An 18,132-nucleotide genomic window follows, 5' to 3' on the forward strand; every position below is an offset into this window, starting at 1 on the left:
ACTTTATATTGTATCAATTGTAACAGTATCAAATAATAAAACATTATAAAAAATTATAAGTTTATGCGTTTCTGTCAAAACAAAACAAAAAAGGTATGTAAACAAAACTGTTTGAGCGTAAATAGGGCGTTACTGACATTGTAACATGGACAGACTAGCCTTATGGTTAATGCTGCAACGAATTTTACCCTAATTTCATCTTTTCAGATTGCAAAATGATCATAATGTTTGTGTACTGGAGAATGTGGGCATCGATCCCACAACCTCTCGCATGCTAAGCGAGCACTCTACCATTGGAGCTAATTCCCCTTACACAAAACTTTCCTTTACCCTTTGTAAATTGTAATGTACTAACAGAGTGTTAATGCTGCATTATAAAGTGAGAGTGCAACATGTTTAAGCTCACGTACTCTTTTCTATATTATGCGTTGCTTTTCATTAAAATGTTATGTGCATTTATATATATAAAATAAAAAAATCCATAAAAATCAAATTGAGTTAGCAAAGAACCTTAAATTATACTAAATGGTTCTTCAAGTAGAAACAGTTCTACCAAGAACACCTAAAAGAACCCTTAAGAAACACTTCTTAGTGCTACATACATCAGTTGTATTCCACACAGGTCAGCATGCGATGAAACTTTGCTCGAAACAGACATCGTTTTACTTTCTAACTGTATTCATATTATGTCATCTAGTGGACAATTGAATAGCCTACAACCAGCACAAACAGGGTTTGAGTTCTTAATGAATAATTATTAATCTTAATAAATAATCCAGTCAGTTAAAAACCCAACAAGAAGGCTGTACCTAATACACTCATAGTAGAGAAAACACACCCTAACATGCTAGTGCCGTTACAGTGCTAAGAATGATCCACCCAAAAACATTATTTGGTCAGTTGGAGATCTCATATGGGGCTCCCTTTCTATTGATTTTTGGTTTACAGCCTAGTGACAAAGTGTACAGTGCAGCAGATGGGTTACAGTCAGTACATTTACAATACATGATAATGTGAAAAGATTAAGCAGTTTATGGGTTCGAATCCCACTTCTGACAGCTCATGATTTAAACAAATCTACTTCTTTAGAGGACACAGCCATCAGGGAATACAGTTTTCATCAAAGGGTGAACATGGTCTGCAACAATGCTGAGGTAGGTGGTACGTGTCAAAGTAACATCCACATGGATGCCAGGACCCAGGCTTTTGATCACTGAGAAACTGAATCATGTATTCATCCTGATCTTGCTCTGTTTATTGTTGCAGCTCTGCTGGAGGGTTATTTTTTTGGTGTTTGTGGTGGTGGTGGTGGTGGGGTCTTTGTTCCCATTTTGGTTTATTTGATGTACTTTACATCCATTTAAATATGTACTTAAATACTTAAATATCCATTTAAGTATGTTTATTCAGCGTCCATTTACATTGTTACAGCAGTATTTTACGACAAAAATGGAAATGTTCACATTAATGAAATTAGGGCTGCACGATATTTCGTTTCAGCATCGTCATCGCGATGTGTGCATGCGCGATAGTCACATCGCAGGACGTGCGATGTTTCTTAATGCAAATGATATCAAATACGTCATGCTACAACTTTTTTGCTGCTTGACACAAAACAAAAATTCACACCGTTCTCATTTTCAATGACGGCTCACACCCGCCTTGTGTACTGAGCAGCAGCCAGTCAGAGGACTCATAAGATCCGGGTTCATTGAGATTTCGGACTCGTGATTCCTGATTCAGTACAAAGATTCGAATCATTAACCCGGTTGATTCAGGAACCGCCCAGCTCTAGTATTGAACAGTCTAAGCTGCAGCATTTCTCTCCCATTGATAAAAATACGGAACAAAGCGCATCCCGTATCAGTTCAATACGGAACGCGACATTCAGTTTTCAAATACGGAACGATTCCGTATTTTACGGGACGGTTGGCAACCCTAGCGCTAACATGTCAATATAACATCTCGATTCGTGTACAGAAAACGGTTACATTTGCTGACAAGCCCATACTTGCTAATAAAAACACTTGTTTAAAATCAATAATTATTTATTTACGTTTGAAAATAACTTTGTCCGCTCCGTCAGCCATGTTTATTTTTCTGTGAGAGAAGAGATATTGAAGCTTTCTTAGTTTAATGCTCAGTTTCAACCAAGTACAAAGATGTAGCTGGTCATAATCTTTTGTAACCCTTGTAGGCACCACCCTTTTTCACAGATGAGCCCCTTATTTAGAGTAAGATACATGCATTATTAATATTATTAGCAATGTGGTGAAAATTCCTGCATTTTTTTAATATCGCAATATACAGTATATCGCAGGGGGAAAAAAAATCGCAATGTCAGTTTTTTCCAATATCGTGCAGCCCTAATTGAAATGGATGTAAAGTACATCATTTACTAAATAAACCAAAATGGGAACAAAGACCCCACCACCACCACCACCACCACCACAAACACCAAGAAAATAACCCTCCAGCAGAGCTGCAACAAGAACAGGACAATCTCCTACAGGTCCAACGAAATAAAATAGAAAAATGCACTTCAAAAAAGACCTCACATTGTTCGTCCTAAAGGCTAAGATTAACGTTTTAAATAAACTGAGTCTGTGATGGTTTAAAAACAACGCATAATATAGAAAAGAGTACGTGAGTTTAAACACGTTGCACCCTCACTTTATAATGCAGCATCAACACTCTGTTAGTCAGTGGTGTATAGTAACGAAGTAATAATACTTCGTTACAGTACTTAAGTAGTTTTTTGAAGTACTTGTACTTTACTGGAGTATAAAAACTTTCACTTTTACTCCACTACATCTTCTAAAGAAATTGTGTACTTTTACTCCGTTACATTCGCTGTATGTAAATTCGTTACTCGTTACTACAAAATGAAAGTTAAATGATGTGAGATGTGTGACAGACTGCACGCTGGTTTGGTGAATCTGCGCTTGTGAGTTAAACACATTAATGCGCATGTGCAAACGTTCTCTAAAAGCTATCAGAGTTTTCTAGATGTGCGTCGTTCACCCAAAGACCCGCAAATATGGAGATTTCAGAAGCTCCAACACACTGATGTAAGTTAACAATGATTAACAAAGTAAAGCTGAAGCATCAGCGTTTTTTTTTTCATATTATTAGCATTAACATTGTTCAGATATCTACCTACCACTTTCACCGATTACATTCGAACCACAAATAAAACGTTTCATAAATCATTACATTTGTTTGGAATTCATTGACTGCAAAACTCATGAAGACACGTCCATTATTTTTAAAAACTCACCTACGGACAAATATTTCCTCAGATAATTTCTGTATTAGACAGGCGGAGGAGAGATTCATGGTGCTGAGGAACATGCAGCACGTCTTTAACCTTTAATGCTCTCAACAAGAACTCAACTTATCCAACTTATTATTCATGATTTTTCAGCTGTTGGCTTCAAGTTAGAAATGGTGTTTTCTTAAAGTAAGAATACCAATATTTTTTTTGTTCAACACATGCCATTCAGTGAGTAGATACAGCCCAAAAAAGATGATTTAAATACAGCTTATTTTACTCAAATATTTTGATTTAAAATAATGGTTGAACAGATCATTAAAGGGATAAAAGTGCCACACGTTGTTAAACTCTCTTGAGTTTTGCTTTAAATTAATTATGCCAAAATTATTTTTTTGTTATTGAAATATACTACCCAAATAAAAAAATGGGACAGTATAGAAAATGCAAATAAAATAGATGCAGTGTTTCTTATATTTACATCGACTCACATTCTAAAAACGTTGGAACAGGAACATTTAGGGCTAGTAATAAGTTAAAAAACAACTAAATAATGTCATGATTTCAAACAGGTGATGTCAACAGTTGATTATGATCATGAATTGGCACAAATCATGTTCAGATGAAAGGAAGAAAACAGGTTAATTGTTAAGGTGGTTTACAGGCTTAAAAGAACAATCTTTATATTTAAAATGAGCGCTTCAGTTTATACTAACAGCATTTACTTTTACTTCTACTTTTAATACTTAAGTACATTTAATATCAAATTACTTTTGATACTTAAGTACATTAAACATCAGATACTTTTAGACTTTTACTTAAGTAATATTCTAAAAGGTGACTTTTACTTCTATCAAAGTAAATTTCTGGTAAGATACTTGAACTTTTACTCAAGTATGGCCTTCTAGTACTTTATACACCACTGCTGTTAGTACATTACAATTTACAAATCATGAAGGAAGGTTCTGTGTAAGGGGAATTAGCTCCAATGGTAGAGCGCTCGCTTAGCATGCGAGAGGTAGTGGGATCGATGCCCACATTCTCCAATGCTGAAACATTATGATCACTTAAAGGCAACACATAATATGAAAGTCGTTGCTCACTGAAACGCTGCATCAAACATTAGGTCAGTCTGTAAGTTTTACAGTGACAGTTATGCTCTATTTTTACTCAAATCGTTTGGTTTAAAGACCTTTTTTGACTTGTTTAAATTGACAAATATAGCGCCCCCTAGCACACCTGGCTGTATTTGGAAAGCGCTCCCCGACTTCTTTTATTTAAGAAATCTCTTTCTTTGTGGTAATGTAAGGATTTAAAAGGGCCACTACTTATCAGTACTTACGATTATTTTATATTTAAGCTATACTCTTATTTAAACCGAAAAAACTACTTCAATTACCCTATATATATGTGGTACTAACCTGTCACAAAAAAACCTGCGACTAACACCATTTACAGTAGCTGTATTAACATTATCCCTGACTCACATACCAAACTTGTATACGTTAATAATACTTAAACAAATTAACTATTTACTCATTTACACAATCATTAATATGCATTTCAAACCCCAATATATTTTACAAAAATGTCATAATACAGATTCACTCAAATTACCATCAGTAATATTCAAAATATCATCAATCTCTCTTAAGTTAGGTAAATAACTAACTAAAAAATTTTTTAATTACCATTGCAGGCCTGATCCAACCTAATAGTCCCAATCAGCACAGATCACGAAGTATATTTAGTCGGTTGTGGTGGAGCTGTCCACGTTCTTTGTTTACATGGATGAAACAGAAAAAATCCACCAGTCTTTTTCCTTTTGATCTTGGATGAAACAATCAGAGTTAATCCGATGCTTTTAATCCACTGTAATCATCACAGTTGCTGAGGAAGCGTACTGCCTTCAATGTCCATGCGCGTAAACTCAAGAGACGAAGTTCACGGCTGATACAGCATAAACAATGTCACTAATCGACTGCAAGATGTTAATATAAGACTCACTGTCCGTTTGTCTTGACGCATCAAGAGAGATAAATCCTAAACAGGTGTTTTACCTGCTTACATGACACTTGTTTCACATCACGCTATTTTCTCCACTTTTTTCTTCTTTTCCACCCACTTTCTCCCGCTCTTTTCCCGACCTGTGACAGTTCATGCTGATTGGCTTAAAAATAAATCAAGGGAGGGCTATACATACACTTTACTTTAAACAGCATAAAACAACCAGAACATTATTTACAGAACAAATAAGAACAACTTATTTACTAGTTATAAATTAACATAAAATATTAGTAATCCCCAAATTTTAATTGGGCTACACAAACACACAATAACTTATAATTCTCCAATTTTGAAATGTCTCGGAGTTTTATCTAAAACGACTTTTTGTTAAAGTAGCGGTACGTGACTTTTTAATGATTTTTCATCTGGTTAACTGTTTTGTAAAAGATGAAAAGCTTAAACTCACGACATTCCCTTTAAAATGCAGCATCAACCCTTAAGTCAGTCTATCAGTGGTACAAAGACAGTTTTGATTGGGTTTCGATCGTCCTAAAGTCTGCGATAAACGGAGTCTGTGATGGTTTAAAAGCAAGGCATAATACAGAAAAGAGTATGTGAGCTTAAACACGTTGCACCCTCACTTTATAATGCAGCATCAACGCTCTGATAGTACATTACAATTTACAAAAGGCTAAAGGGGGTTCATCGTAAGGGGAATTAGCTCGAATGGTAGAGCGCTCGTTTAGCATGCGAGAGGTAGCTGGATCGATGCTCGCATTCTCCAATGCAGAATCGTTGCAAACTTTTAAGCACATTTTCCCATGAGCTAAGTAGGGACTTGTAAATAACATTTAGACTTGTAACGCACTGTAGTTAAAAACATGGTCTTCATAATATTTATTTTGTTCTTCTGTCTGTGTAGGGTTTTTACCATAAAGTAAAATCGAGGGAATCTAAATGCATTTATCCATCCAACAATCCATTCATTAGCTTTTAACTATTCATGCAAATGAATGACTTTTTATATTTATATATTGCTCATTGTAGTACTTGTGTCTACATGGACTTGAACATCACATGACTAAACATTAGGTAGAACTATAGAGACTTATTTACTGTCTTTACAAATTGGCATAAAGTACTCGACGAGTACAACACACTGAACAATAAAATATAGATGACATACTATAGGCCAGTGAGGTGGCTGCTGCTTCTGGGTGTGTAGTTTCTAAATGATCAAGTCAGCACAGGCACAAACACTACAAGTATTTATAATAAAGATCATTTTATGTTCAATATTGTGTATATACTGTATCCTTTCCCTCCGCCCAGTAAAAAATGACCCACCACGACCCCGTCCAAGATAAAATGTTTGATGAAAATAAAATAAAATAAAAGAATATGCTGCACTTACAAGCACCTGAGATAAATCTACTTTTGGTTTAAACTAGACTGTGCTGGTGTTATGTTGGGTTAGTCTGTAACTGAGCAACAGTGTATGCTACAATGACAACTATAACAATGGTTATCACTGCACACTAAGCTATTCAGTTTTTTGTGATTGTCATTTTAAGATAATACTGAATCAGTCATCAATAAGAGGTCAGTCAGGACACAGAAAGAACTCATTATGTAAGGGCCAAAATAGTGCAGGATATACCTACTGTTTAGTGCAGTGCAGTAACAAAACAGCTTTGTAAGGCAAGAACTGAACAATTAAAAAAAGCATGTAATTCGACATAGAATATGTGGGTATTAATATGTACAACTCATTGCATTATTAGGCTGCACATAATTATAGTTTAAACGGTCCTCTTTTTACTATAGTGTGTTTGAAACGGCTGGGGGTACAATTAGTTGGTGTGGAGAACATGTTACACATTCACTATGCAATTGTTTCAAGCTGATCACTTAGAAATATCTCACCAAGTATAAATTCTTTAACTTTCTTAACAAACCATGTAGTACGGGACAATGCCGCTTACCCAACACAGTAAGAAACAACTCACCCGAACAGGGACTTGAACCCTGGACACAAAGAAAAACATCTCTGGAGGAGAATTTTGCAGGTAGATTACAAACAGATTCCTTTCTTTCACCTTTTTCCTTTTTTCCTGTATCAATTGCACGATTGTTTTCCAGTCATTAAAATGTTATGTGCATTTATATGTGGCAAGAGAAAAAAAATCCATAAAAATCAAATTGAGTTAGCAAAGAACCTTGAATTATACTAAAGAGTTCTTCAAGTAGAAACAGTTCTACCAAGAACACAAAAAGAACCCTTTCAAAAAACATTATTTGGTCAGTTGGAGTGCTCATATGGGGCTCCCTTTCGATTGATATATGGTTTACAGCCTAGTGACAAAGTGTACAGTGCAGCAAATGGGTTACAGTCAGTAAATTTACCATACATAATAATGTGAAAAGATTAAGCAGTTCATACAAATGGTGGTGTCGATGGTACCCAAGCTAGTCAGGATGAGGTCTAAAACGCTAAGTTCAGGTCACAGTGTCCCATGAGGCGTGGGTTTGAATCCCACTTCTGACTGCTAGTGCTTTATACACATTTATGTCTTTAACCCTCTAACATACAGTACATAATAATGTGAAAAGATTCAGCACTTTGTACAAATCTTTGGCCATGTGGGGGTGTTGTTGGTAATTGGCATTAGGACCTTGCAAGCATGTCAGGATGGCCGAGCAGTCTAAGGTCTAAGGTCTAAGTTCAGGTCGCAGTGTCCCCTGGAGGCGTGGGTTCAAATCCCACTTCTGACATCTCATGCTTTATGCAAGTTTACTTCTTCAGAGGACACAGCCATCAGGGAATACAGTTTGCATGAACTGGGTGTACATGGTCTGCAACAATGCTGAGGTAGGTGGTACGTGTCAAAGTAACATCCACATGGATACCAGGACCCAGGCTTTTGATCTCTAAAAGTGTGAGAAATTTAAACATGTATTCATCCTGATCATAAAGTATGTTTACTCAGCGTCTATTTACATTGTTACAGCAGTATTTTACAACTGAAATGTTCACATTATTTAAATGTATGTAAAGTACATTGTATACTAGCTGTTTACTTTTTTCCTAAGTAAAAACTGTCATTACCTCAACATGTCATTACCAACACATATCTTGTTGTGATGGTAAAAACACTTAGTGATGGTAATTACAGGTTTTTAGTTTCACCATCACTATCTTATTAACTATTTAATAATTAAAGCTAATTAAGGCTAAATAAGCATAATGGTTTTATTATACAAGGAAACATTAATTTTCACTGATTAGTCAATATGGCCCACAATTCTCCTTTACCCTTTGTAAATTGTAATGTACTAACAGATCATTGATGCTGCATTATAAAGTGGGGGTTCAACGTGTTTAAGCTCACGTACTCGCGTTTATCGCAGCCTTTAGGACGAACTGAACCAAATCGTAACTTTGTACCACTGACAGACTGTCTTAAGGGTTGATGCTGCATTATGTAGGGGCCAAAATAGTGCAGGATATACCAACTGTTTAGTGCAGTGCAATAACAAAGCAGCTCTGTGAAGCAAGAACTAAAATTATGATGCATGTAATTCAACATAAAATATGTGGGTATTAATATCTAAAACTCAGTGCATTATTAGGCTGCACATAAATATAGATTTAAATGGTCCTCTATTTACTACAGTCTGTTTAAAACAACTAGATGGTATGGAGAACATGTTACACACACAGAGTGCTATTATTTCAAGCTTATCAAGTACATGCTATTTTACTTAGAAATATCTCACAAAGTACAAATTCTTCATCATTCTAAACAAAGCACGTAGTACGGGACATTACCGCTCACCTAATGCAGTAAGAAACAACTCTCCCGAACGGGGACTTGAACCCTGGACCCTCAGATTAAAAGTCTGATGCTCTACCGACTGAGCTATCACAAGTGTGGCAACAGCACTTGCAACCTCTTTAACTTCTATTGGAAAACGCAGGTAGAAATTGCATACGTAGTTGCTCGTTTCGATCGGCACCTTAACCAGTGGTAGTGTGGCCGAGTGGTCTAAGGTGCTGGATTAAATTTCCAGTCTTTTCGGGGGCGTGGGTTCGAGTCCCACCGCTGCCAACTCATGCTTTTCGTTTTTAAAAGAAAGTTCATGAGCTGCAATCAAATGGATTGCATAAACGGTGCTTGAGTTAGAGATCTCAGACACATGTCAAGTCTTAATTTATTTATATAGCGCTTTTTACAATGAACATTGTCTCAAAGCAACTTCACAAAATCCAGGACCAACAGACTGTGGCAGGGAAAAACTCAGGAAGAAACCTTGAGAGAAACCAGACTCAGCAGGGACCCGTCCTTCTTGGGTGGCTTGAAGGATACTTTAAATTAATAGGATTTACACAAATCATACAAACACAAAATTAAATTGAACTGAAAGTTGTAACTAGCAAAAAAATAATGTAAGTTCTTCATTGTTCAGTCCAGTCTGTGATAAAGTCCGTTTTAAGTTCTGGACATTTTTGGTGCAAACACGCCAGGTGTCCGTCACATCTAGTAGGAGCAGCATTGTTGGCACTGCAGTCTCGACTTGCAGTCTTTAACCTCGAGAGGGTGAACAGGTTTCTGTCAGAGCCACCTCGGGTTAAAACAACAGAAGATGTTGTTACAATGTGAAATCGTTAAGAGTAAAATATCAGAGAGTTTTACAGGTTTAGACTCCAGCACTCTAACAGGTCAACGTGATTGACATGAAATGTGGCCACTGTTTTTGTAAATTTGCAGATTGCCTCCACCTAGCGGAAATTTTAAGAAATGCAATATATTACAGGTTAGAACAGGGGTGGGGAACCTCCGGCCCGTGGGCCGTATACGGCCCCCCCGCTCAATCAAATGTGGCCCGCCATATATTTCCTAGATTTTATTGTCTGGGCTTTATGCAATTAATTAAACTTTAGACGATACAACAGACATAACAAATACGAGTTATGTTGCCACATACCGGTTGCGTGTTGCCACGACATCATTGCCCCCAGATATTCCACAGCTGGTCAAGACCAAACATTCACAACCGTCACATGATAAGGTAAGTCTGAAATCAAATATAAACACTACATACCATCAGCATCATGTATTTATAAAGCCTATATTAATTTGGCTCTATGTTGCGTCATTGTAGTCTGTGGCCCGTGACCAGATATGTAATTATTAATCTGGCCCTCAGTGGGTAGAAGGTTCCCCACCCCTGGGTTAGAACATGACATTAAAACAACCTCTTTGTTTCTAAACTCACTGTCCATTTTATCAGCTCCACTTACCATATTGAAGCACTTTGTAGTTCTACAATTACTGACTGTAGTCCATCTGTTTCTCTACATAATTTTAAAACCTGGAGAACGCAGGCATTGATCTCACTACCTCTCGCATGCTAAGCGAGCACTCTACCATTTGAGCTAATTCCCCGTACAAAGAGCCGAGTAGGCAAATTTTTGCTCAAGTCCAATCATAAAGACCAATTCCAATACCAGGAGTCGAACTCCGCCGCCTGGGTGAAAACCAGGAATCCTGACCGCTAGACCATATGGGAAACTGCAAGGCTCTGCACCGGCTGACACCAGCATCAGCCACTTCTTTTCGCTCTGCCAAGCCTTTGTCACCTTAACAAGACCTGCATTGTTGGATCTGGGGTACAGAGAACCATACACAAGGAGTTAGAGAGAAAAAAAGGCATAAGGTAACCGAGCCAGCCAGGAGTCGAACCTAGAATCTTCTGATCCGTAGTCAGACGCGTTATCCATTGCGCCACTGGCCCCTGCATGAGTGTGGTCATGACCTCCCTGAAGCTCCAGCCCCATTTCTGTCTCTTGACCGAGGAGAGAAGCACGGCATACAAAAAGACAGTGCCATGACCTGGATTCGAAACGGGGTTGCTGCGGCCACAACGCAGAGTACTAACCACTATACAATCAAGCTTCCCAGTGGTCAGCCACTGGTGGCTCATGTTGACTGCTCCTTGATAGACTCCCTCATATACCGGGAGTCGAATGCAGGCCACCTGGCTAAAAGCAGTTTAGAGCCAAGTGTATTATGCTAGCAGGGGCCCCCAAGGGGGATAGGTCTCAACTGAGGTGCCAGACTAAACGTACAGCCCAATGTCGGCAGCAGGACGTTGCGTGATGGAAGCAAATTATCAATCTCTTATCAATCTCGTATTGACAATGGCTACAACACTGATCCAGTGTGGCTCCTCACAGGTACCACATTACTGCGCAGGAGAAAGGCCTGGCAATCTACTTCCGTACTATGCCAAGAAAACTTGATGTAGCGTACAACTAAAGGAATGCGATATAGTGCTGGAAGATGCGCCCCTAGGTCGAAAGGCACTCAACAAGCTACTGGGGAAGAGCCGATGGTCGTCTTGAGTAGGATCAATGCTTATGATGCGCCAGGATCAAAGCCGCAAGGTCGTCTTGGTGCTGATGTCGCTTGGTCGAAAGGGAAGATCAAATTAGATATATCATCAGACTAGGAACTTGGAATGTACGAACCATGAACCAAGGCAAACTCGACATTGTCAAAGCCAAAATGGACAGAACAGGACTTGATTTACTCAGAATTAGTGAACTAAAGTGGACTCAATCCGGACATTTCCAGTCAAACGAACATTGGGTCTACTATTCTGGAAATGATAACCAAAGACGAAATGGCGTTGCCTTTATTCTTAATCGAAGACTGGCCAATACTGTCCTGAAGTACAACACAGTCAGCGATAGAGTCATCTCGATACGACTACAAGGAGCACCAATCCATGTCACAGTCATACAAGTCTACTCACCAACAACAGATGCCAAGGAGGAGGACGTTGAACTATTCTATGAACAAGTTCAAGAGGAAATTGACAGGACGCCAAATCAAGACTTACTCATTATCATGGGAGATTTTAATGCCAAAGTGGGCCATGGCAAACAAGGAACTGTTGTTGGAAAGTTTGGACTTAGCAAACGAAATGAAGCTGGAGAAAGATTAATTGACTTTTGTACAAAAAATCAACTGTCCATCATGAACACTTTCTTTCAACATCACAAAAGGAGACTCTACACATGGACATCACCAAATGGGGCCTATAAGAATCAGATTGACTACATATGTGTTTGCCAAAGATGGAGGTCGTCTATCATTACCGTGAAAACACAGCCAGGAGCTGACTGTGGAACTGACCATGAACTTTTAACATCAAAAATTAGAGTCAAGCTGCACAAACGGACTAGACAACAGGCTGTTCCTAACTTTGACTTGACCAAAATACCTGAAGTTTTCTGGAATAGTCTGCACAACCGGTTCACATATAAAGACTATTGTTACCGAAGAAGCTAGCAAGTCAATAAACAAGAGACAGAAAAGACCCCAGCAGCCGTGGATAACAGAAGAGACTCTAAAGATCATTGAAGAAAGACGAAGGGCAAAGGCAAAAGGTAACAAGCAGGCCAGGGACAACATCAGTAAAAGACTAAAGAGAGCCATTCGAACAGACAAAGAGCTTTATTACCAAAAGATATGTACAGAGACAGAAAGTGAACATCTGAAGGGAAAGACCAGGAAGGTATACCTAAAGATCAAAGAGATACGACGAAAGTTTCAACCAAGAGTGGGCATGCTAAAAGACGCCAATGAGAACTGAGCCAGAACAGATCAAGAAAAGATGGAAAGAGTACACGGAGCACCTCTATAAGAACGACTCAGTGATATGGGAAGAAATGGAGACTGGCAATGATAGAGAGCCAAACATTCTGAAAGATGAAGTCATCGCTGCGATTACACTTCTGTCAAACAACAAAGCGCCTGGATGTGACAATATTCCACTAGAGCTAATAAAGTCTTCTGAAGCAGCAGTTGATGTAATCACATGCCTGTGTCAACAGATATGGACAACTGGTAAATGGCCCAAGGACTGGACAAGATCAGTGTTTATTCCTATTCCGAAGAAGGGAGATGTTACTGACTGTGGAAACTATCGTACTATTGCGCTCATACATCATGCCAGCAAAATACTACTGAAGATCTTACAAAGACGGTTGAAGCCTTTTCCTTTGACAGAGAGCTGCCGGAGGAACAAGCAGGATTCAGGAGGGGCAGAGGTACAAGAGATGTGATTGCTAACATTAGGTGGATAATGGAAAAGGCCAAAGAATACAACAAGGAGATTTATTTTTGCTTCATTGATTACAGTAAAGCCTTTGACTGTGTTGATCACCAGAAACTTTGGATTACCATGAAGGATATGGGTGTGCCGAGCCATCTGATCAGCCTCATTAGGAACCTTTATACCGACCAAGAAGCAACAGTCTGAACAGAACACGGCGACACGGCATGGTTCAAAGTAGACAAGGATGCATCCTGTCGCCATTTCTCTTCAATTTGTACGCAGAAGCCATTTTCAGGAAGGCTGGACTAACTGAAAAAGAAGAAGGAATTAAAATTGCTGGACGAATCATCAACAATCTTAGATATGCAGATGATACAACTCCGATAACAACAAGTGCAGATGGAATGAAGGACTTATTACGGAGCATCAAGCTGGAAAGCTCGAACATGGGGCTGTTACTCAACACAAAGAAGACAAAGACATTGACTACTGCCAGATACGACCGGGACACATTTGAGATGGATGGCGACGAACTGGAAGTTGTAAAGGACTACAACCTACTCGGAGCGTTGATCACTCAAGATGCGGAAATGACACCGGAAATCAGACGGAGAATAGGTATGGGGAAATCAACAATGAAGTCACTGGACAAGGTCTTCAAATCGAGGAACATTTCACAATTGACGAAAATACGCCTTGTACATAGTTTAGTCTTCTCTGTGGTAACGTACGGATGTGAAACCTGGACGATAAAGAAACAAGACAGAAGAAGAATCAACGCCTTCGAAATGTGGTGTTGGAGAAGGATGTTATCAATACCTTGGATCAGAAGAACAAACAAATCAATTTTGGAACAAATCAAGCCAGACATGTCACTTGAATCAAGGATCCCTAAGCTACGACTTGCCTACTTTGGACACATCATACGAAGAGAGCGATCACTGGAGAAGGACATCATGGTCGGAAAAATAGAAGGAACAAGGCGAAGAGGAAGACCAGCAACTCGATGGCTCGACACAATCACAGTAACAGATTCCTACAGATCGTTCATCCATCAAGTCGCCATGGATCGAGATCGAGCCGTAGGCCAATAAAAAAAAAAAAGACCATATGGGAAACAGCAAGGCTCAGCACCAGCTGACGCCATCATCAGCCACTTCTTTCCACTCTGACAAGCCTTTGTCACCTTGACCAGAGCTGCATTGTTGGATCTGGGGTACAGAGAACCATACACAAGGAGTTAGAGAGACAAAAAGGAGGAGAGCATAGAAACCTTCCAAGCATGGCATACAAAAGGACAGTGCCGTGACCCGGATTCGAACCGTGGTTGCTGCGGCCACAACGCAGAGTACTAACCACTATACGATCACGGCTTCCCAGCGGTCAGTCACTGGTGGCTCATGTCGGCTGCTCCCTGATAGACTGCAGTCATAGTTCCAACAGAACAAGACGCTTGAGCAACAGCAACAAGGCGCAGAGGAACTATTAGGCAAAAAATAGTCAAACCCGGGCTGCCTGGGTGAAAACCAGGAATCCTGACCGCTGGACCGTATGGGAAACTGCAAGCACAGCACTGGCAAAGACAAAGAAAGGGAAGCGATTCAGTCCGATTTGAACAACTTTAAACCAACGGTTGCTGTGTCGCGGAGCCTGGGATTAGTTCTGCTGGCAGACAAAGCCATTTGTTCATGAATCAGGGCCTGAACAGAGAAACCGACCGACGTTGAGGTGATTCGGCTCCGGACCCTCCCCTGCAGTTTTCCTTCAGCGGACAGGTACACGTTTTTCAGGTGCTCACAGTGAATTGTTGGCTTCGCTACCCTGTTTAATTTGTTTCTACTAATAATTGATAGTGTAGCACCTACACTTGCTAATAACAGTAACAAAAAGGCACTAACATTTAACTAGGTTCGAACAGCGGTATACTTTGAAATCAAGAGAGGAGTTAAGGTGAAGTTAAACAGCTAACACATTTATTGCCACACAAGCAATGAAATATCACATATAGCGCTGCAAAAAAAACCTTAGAAATAAAGAAATAAATAAGCTCTTACAAATAAGAATTATGTTAAGAGATCTTCAATTCAATACCACTCCTTATATTTAAAGAGGTATAGATTCAAAAATTAAGTTCTAGTCCTTGAATGTGTGTATTAAAGGTATTTTCCTATGGCTGTTTTACCCAGGTAGAGTAAATAGTGTGAGTAGGTTCTTATCTGGTCCTGGGCAAAAACTCTGATATATCCGGAGTCTTCTGTAAACGGTAGGCCACACCGCTTCTACGACCATCAACAGTTTCACAGGGCTGGGCTCGCCATCACAATTCTCCAAGTCTTTCTGTGCGTCTAAGAAAAACCAATCAACACAGATAGTGCAGAACAATGAATGCTCCTATTATTTTATGTTCCCTAAAATTAGATCTCATTAAGTTCTTTTCTTCATTTCAGAACATCTTATAACTGTACAAAAACTAAGGATGCACCTTGACTACAAATGATTAATTAACATTCATACATCACAGCAACATTGACATTTAACATGTAAGGAATTACCATACATCACTTCAGTATTGGTATTTTAGCACTGACTAATGAATTACTACTCTTTTCCAACTTTTTAGCTGTAACATGTGCAATTATCCCTTTAACATGAATTTGAATTGAACCATCACTAAACTCCATTAATATGTACATTATGATAACCAAAATATATTCAATCATAGCACAGTTGTGCTGTAAATAATTAAGATGTATCAATCTAACCAAACTGAATGACTTAACAGAATATGTGCACTGTGCCTTTAAGGCTCCACCACGCTATTAGTAATTCTACTTGCTAACTAGCCATTAGCGATTAGCATAGCTTTACTTTTAAATCATTTCGACAAGCATTAAAGAACATTCTCATAACTCCAATTGGTTTTTTATTCCTTCCATTTCTAATGAAAAGCGTATGAACTCAAAAGAAAGGTGTACTCTTCCTTTACAGTGGCTAGCTAGGCTATCAGAACAAACTCACGGAAGTTTCAAACATTTATTACTTGACAGAAAACCGCCTCCCTCACGTTCATAGCTGGAACTCTGAAAAAAAAACAAAAAAAAAACAGTTTATTAGCTCTAATATATGCTAAAAGTCAATATTTTAAACCATTATGTAGTATTTTGTACCGAATATTGCTCAGCTGGTCTGCAGCAATCTCTCAAGATCTATCAAGCCAAAAAGAGAAAAACTAACGAAGGTAAAGTCTTTTTCTACCACTGCGCCCTATTTTGGGGACGACAAGTAATTACACCTCTTAAATGACTTTTGAGGTTTTAGTAGCTCCATATTTCATATGGGTTACAATAGCATACGCTTCAATCAGGCTCTAAATCTCTTGAATCATACACTAATTTCATGTTATAGTTCGCCTACAGATTTATACTTCTATCATTACCACTTAGTTATGCCACTTACTTATTAACTGTCATTATATGTGTTATGTTTTGTTAATTTAATAAACATTACAACGATTCAAAACTTAGCGCTGTGGTTTTAATTACTTCGGTGAGAAAAATAATCGGCTTTATGTACTTACCCCAACAGAAGGGGACTGATATGTTATGAATTAGGTTTTTTGAAACAATTTAGCCTAACCAAACAACTAAATGTTGGTGGTGCCTCGTGAAGCTATTAATTATAAAACAATAATTAAATGCAAATCTCTCTTTTACGCTACAATAATGACCACTTCCCATACCCATAAAGAGACCAAAAAGCCATGAGGTAACCAAGTCAGCCAGTAGTCGAACCTAGACTGACCTGATTTTTGATGCTGCATTTCAGTGAGCAATGACGCAACGAGTTCATATTCCGTTTTGCCTTCAAGTGTTTCAGCTCATGTACTCTTTTCTATATTATGTGTTGCTTTTAAACCATCACAGACTCAGTTTATTTAAAACGTTCATCTCAGCCTTTAGGACGAACTTTAAAAAACTGTCTTTGTAACACTGACAGACTTAAGTGTTGATGCTGCATTTTAAAAGGGAATGTTGTGAATATCAGCGGTTCATCTTTTACCAAGCAGTTCACTTAATAAACAATCAAAAGGTCACGTAACGATACAAAAAAGTGGTGTTAAAAATACGAGACATTACAAATTTCGAAAATTAAAAGTTATTGCATGTTTGTCAATTTAAAAAAGTCAAACAAAACGATTAATTACAGAGCCTAAATGTCTTTGTAACACGTACAGACTGACCTGATTTTTGATGCTGCGTTTCAGTAAGCAATGATGCAACGAGTTTCATATTACGTGATGCCCTTAAATGATCATAATGTTTCTGCCCTGGAGAATGTGGGCATCGATCCCGCTACCTCTCGCATGCTAAGCGAGCGCCCTACCATTTGAGCTAATTCCCCTGACGAAGAAACCACCTTTACCCTTTGTAATGTACTAACAGAGCAGAGCGTTGATGCTGCATTATGTAAGAGCCAAAATAGTGCAGGATATACCAACTGTTTAGTGCGGTGCAATAACAAAGCAGCTCTGTGAAGCAAGGACTGAAATAATAATGCATGTAATTCAACATAAAATATGTGGGTATTAATATCTAAAACTCTTAGATATTGCATTATTAGCATTATTAGGCTGCACATGAATATAGATTTAAACTGTCCTCTATTTACTACAGTCTGTTTGCAACAGCTGGGCGTACAACTACTTGGGGTGGAGAACATGT

The 18,132-nt window shown here is 38.6% G+C and overlaps 4 non-coding genes across 4 annotated transcripts; 2 read left to right on the forward strand and 2 right to left on the reverse strand.

Annotated features, from left to right (window-relative positions):
* Positions 1 to 236: 236 nt before the first annotated feature.
* trnaa-agc (transfer RNA alanine (anticodon AGC)) lies at positions 237 to 309 on the reverse strand. Its single transcript has one exon. It is a non-coding gene; the product is annotated as a tRNA-Ala (tRNA).
* A 3,938-nt stretch (positions 310 to 4,247) lies between these two features.
* Positions 4,248 to 4,320, forward strand: trnaa-agc (transfer RNA alanine (anticodon AGC)). Its single transcript has one exon. It is a non-coding gene; the product is annotated as a tRNA-Ala (tRNA).
* A 4,991-nt stretch (positions 4,321 to 9,311) lies between these two features.
* trnaf-aaa (transfer RNA phenylalanine (anticodon AAA)) lies at positions 9,312 to 9,393 on the forward strand. Its single transcript has one exon. It is a non-coding gene; the product is annotated as a tRNA-Phe (tRNA).
* A 1,614-nt stretch (positions 9,394 to 11,007) lies between these two features.
* On the reverse strand, positions 11,008 to 11,080 carry trnar-acg (transfer RNA arginine (anticodon ACG)). Its single transcript has one exon. It is a non-coding gene; the product is annotated as a tRNA-Arg (tRNA).
* Positions 11,081 to 18,132: the final 7,052 nt, after the last annotated feature.

This window comes from Trichomycterus rosablanca, chromosome 10, assembly GCF_030014385.1.
Source record: "Trichomycterus rosablanca isolate fTriRos1 chromosome 10, fTriRos1.hap1, whole genome shotgun sequence".
Lineage (NCBI taxonomy): Eukaryota > Metazoa > Chordata > Actinopteri > Siluriformes > Trichomycteridae > Trichomycterus > Trichomycterus rosablanca.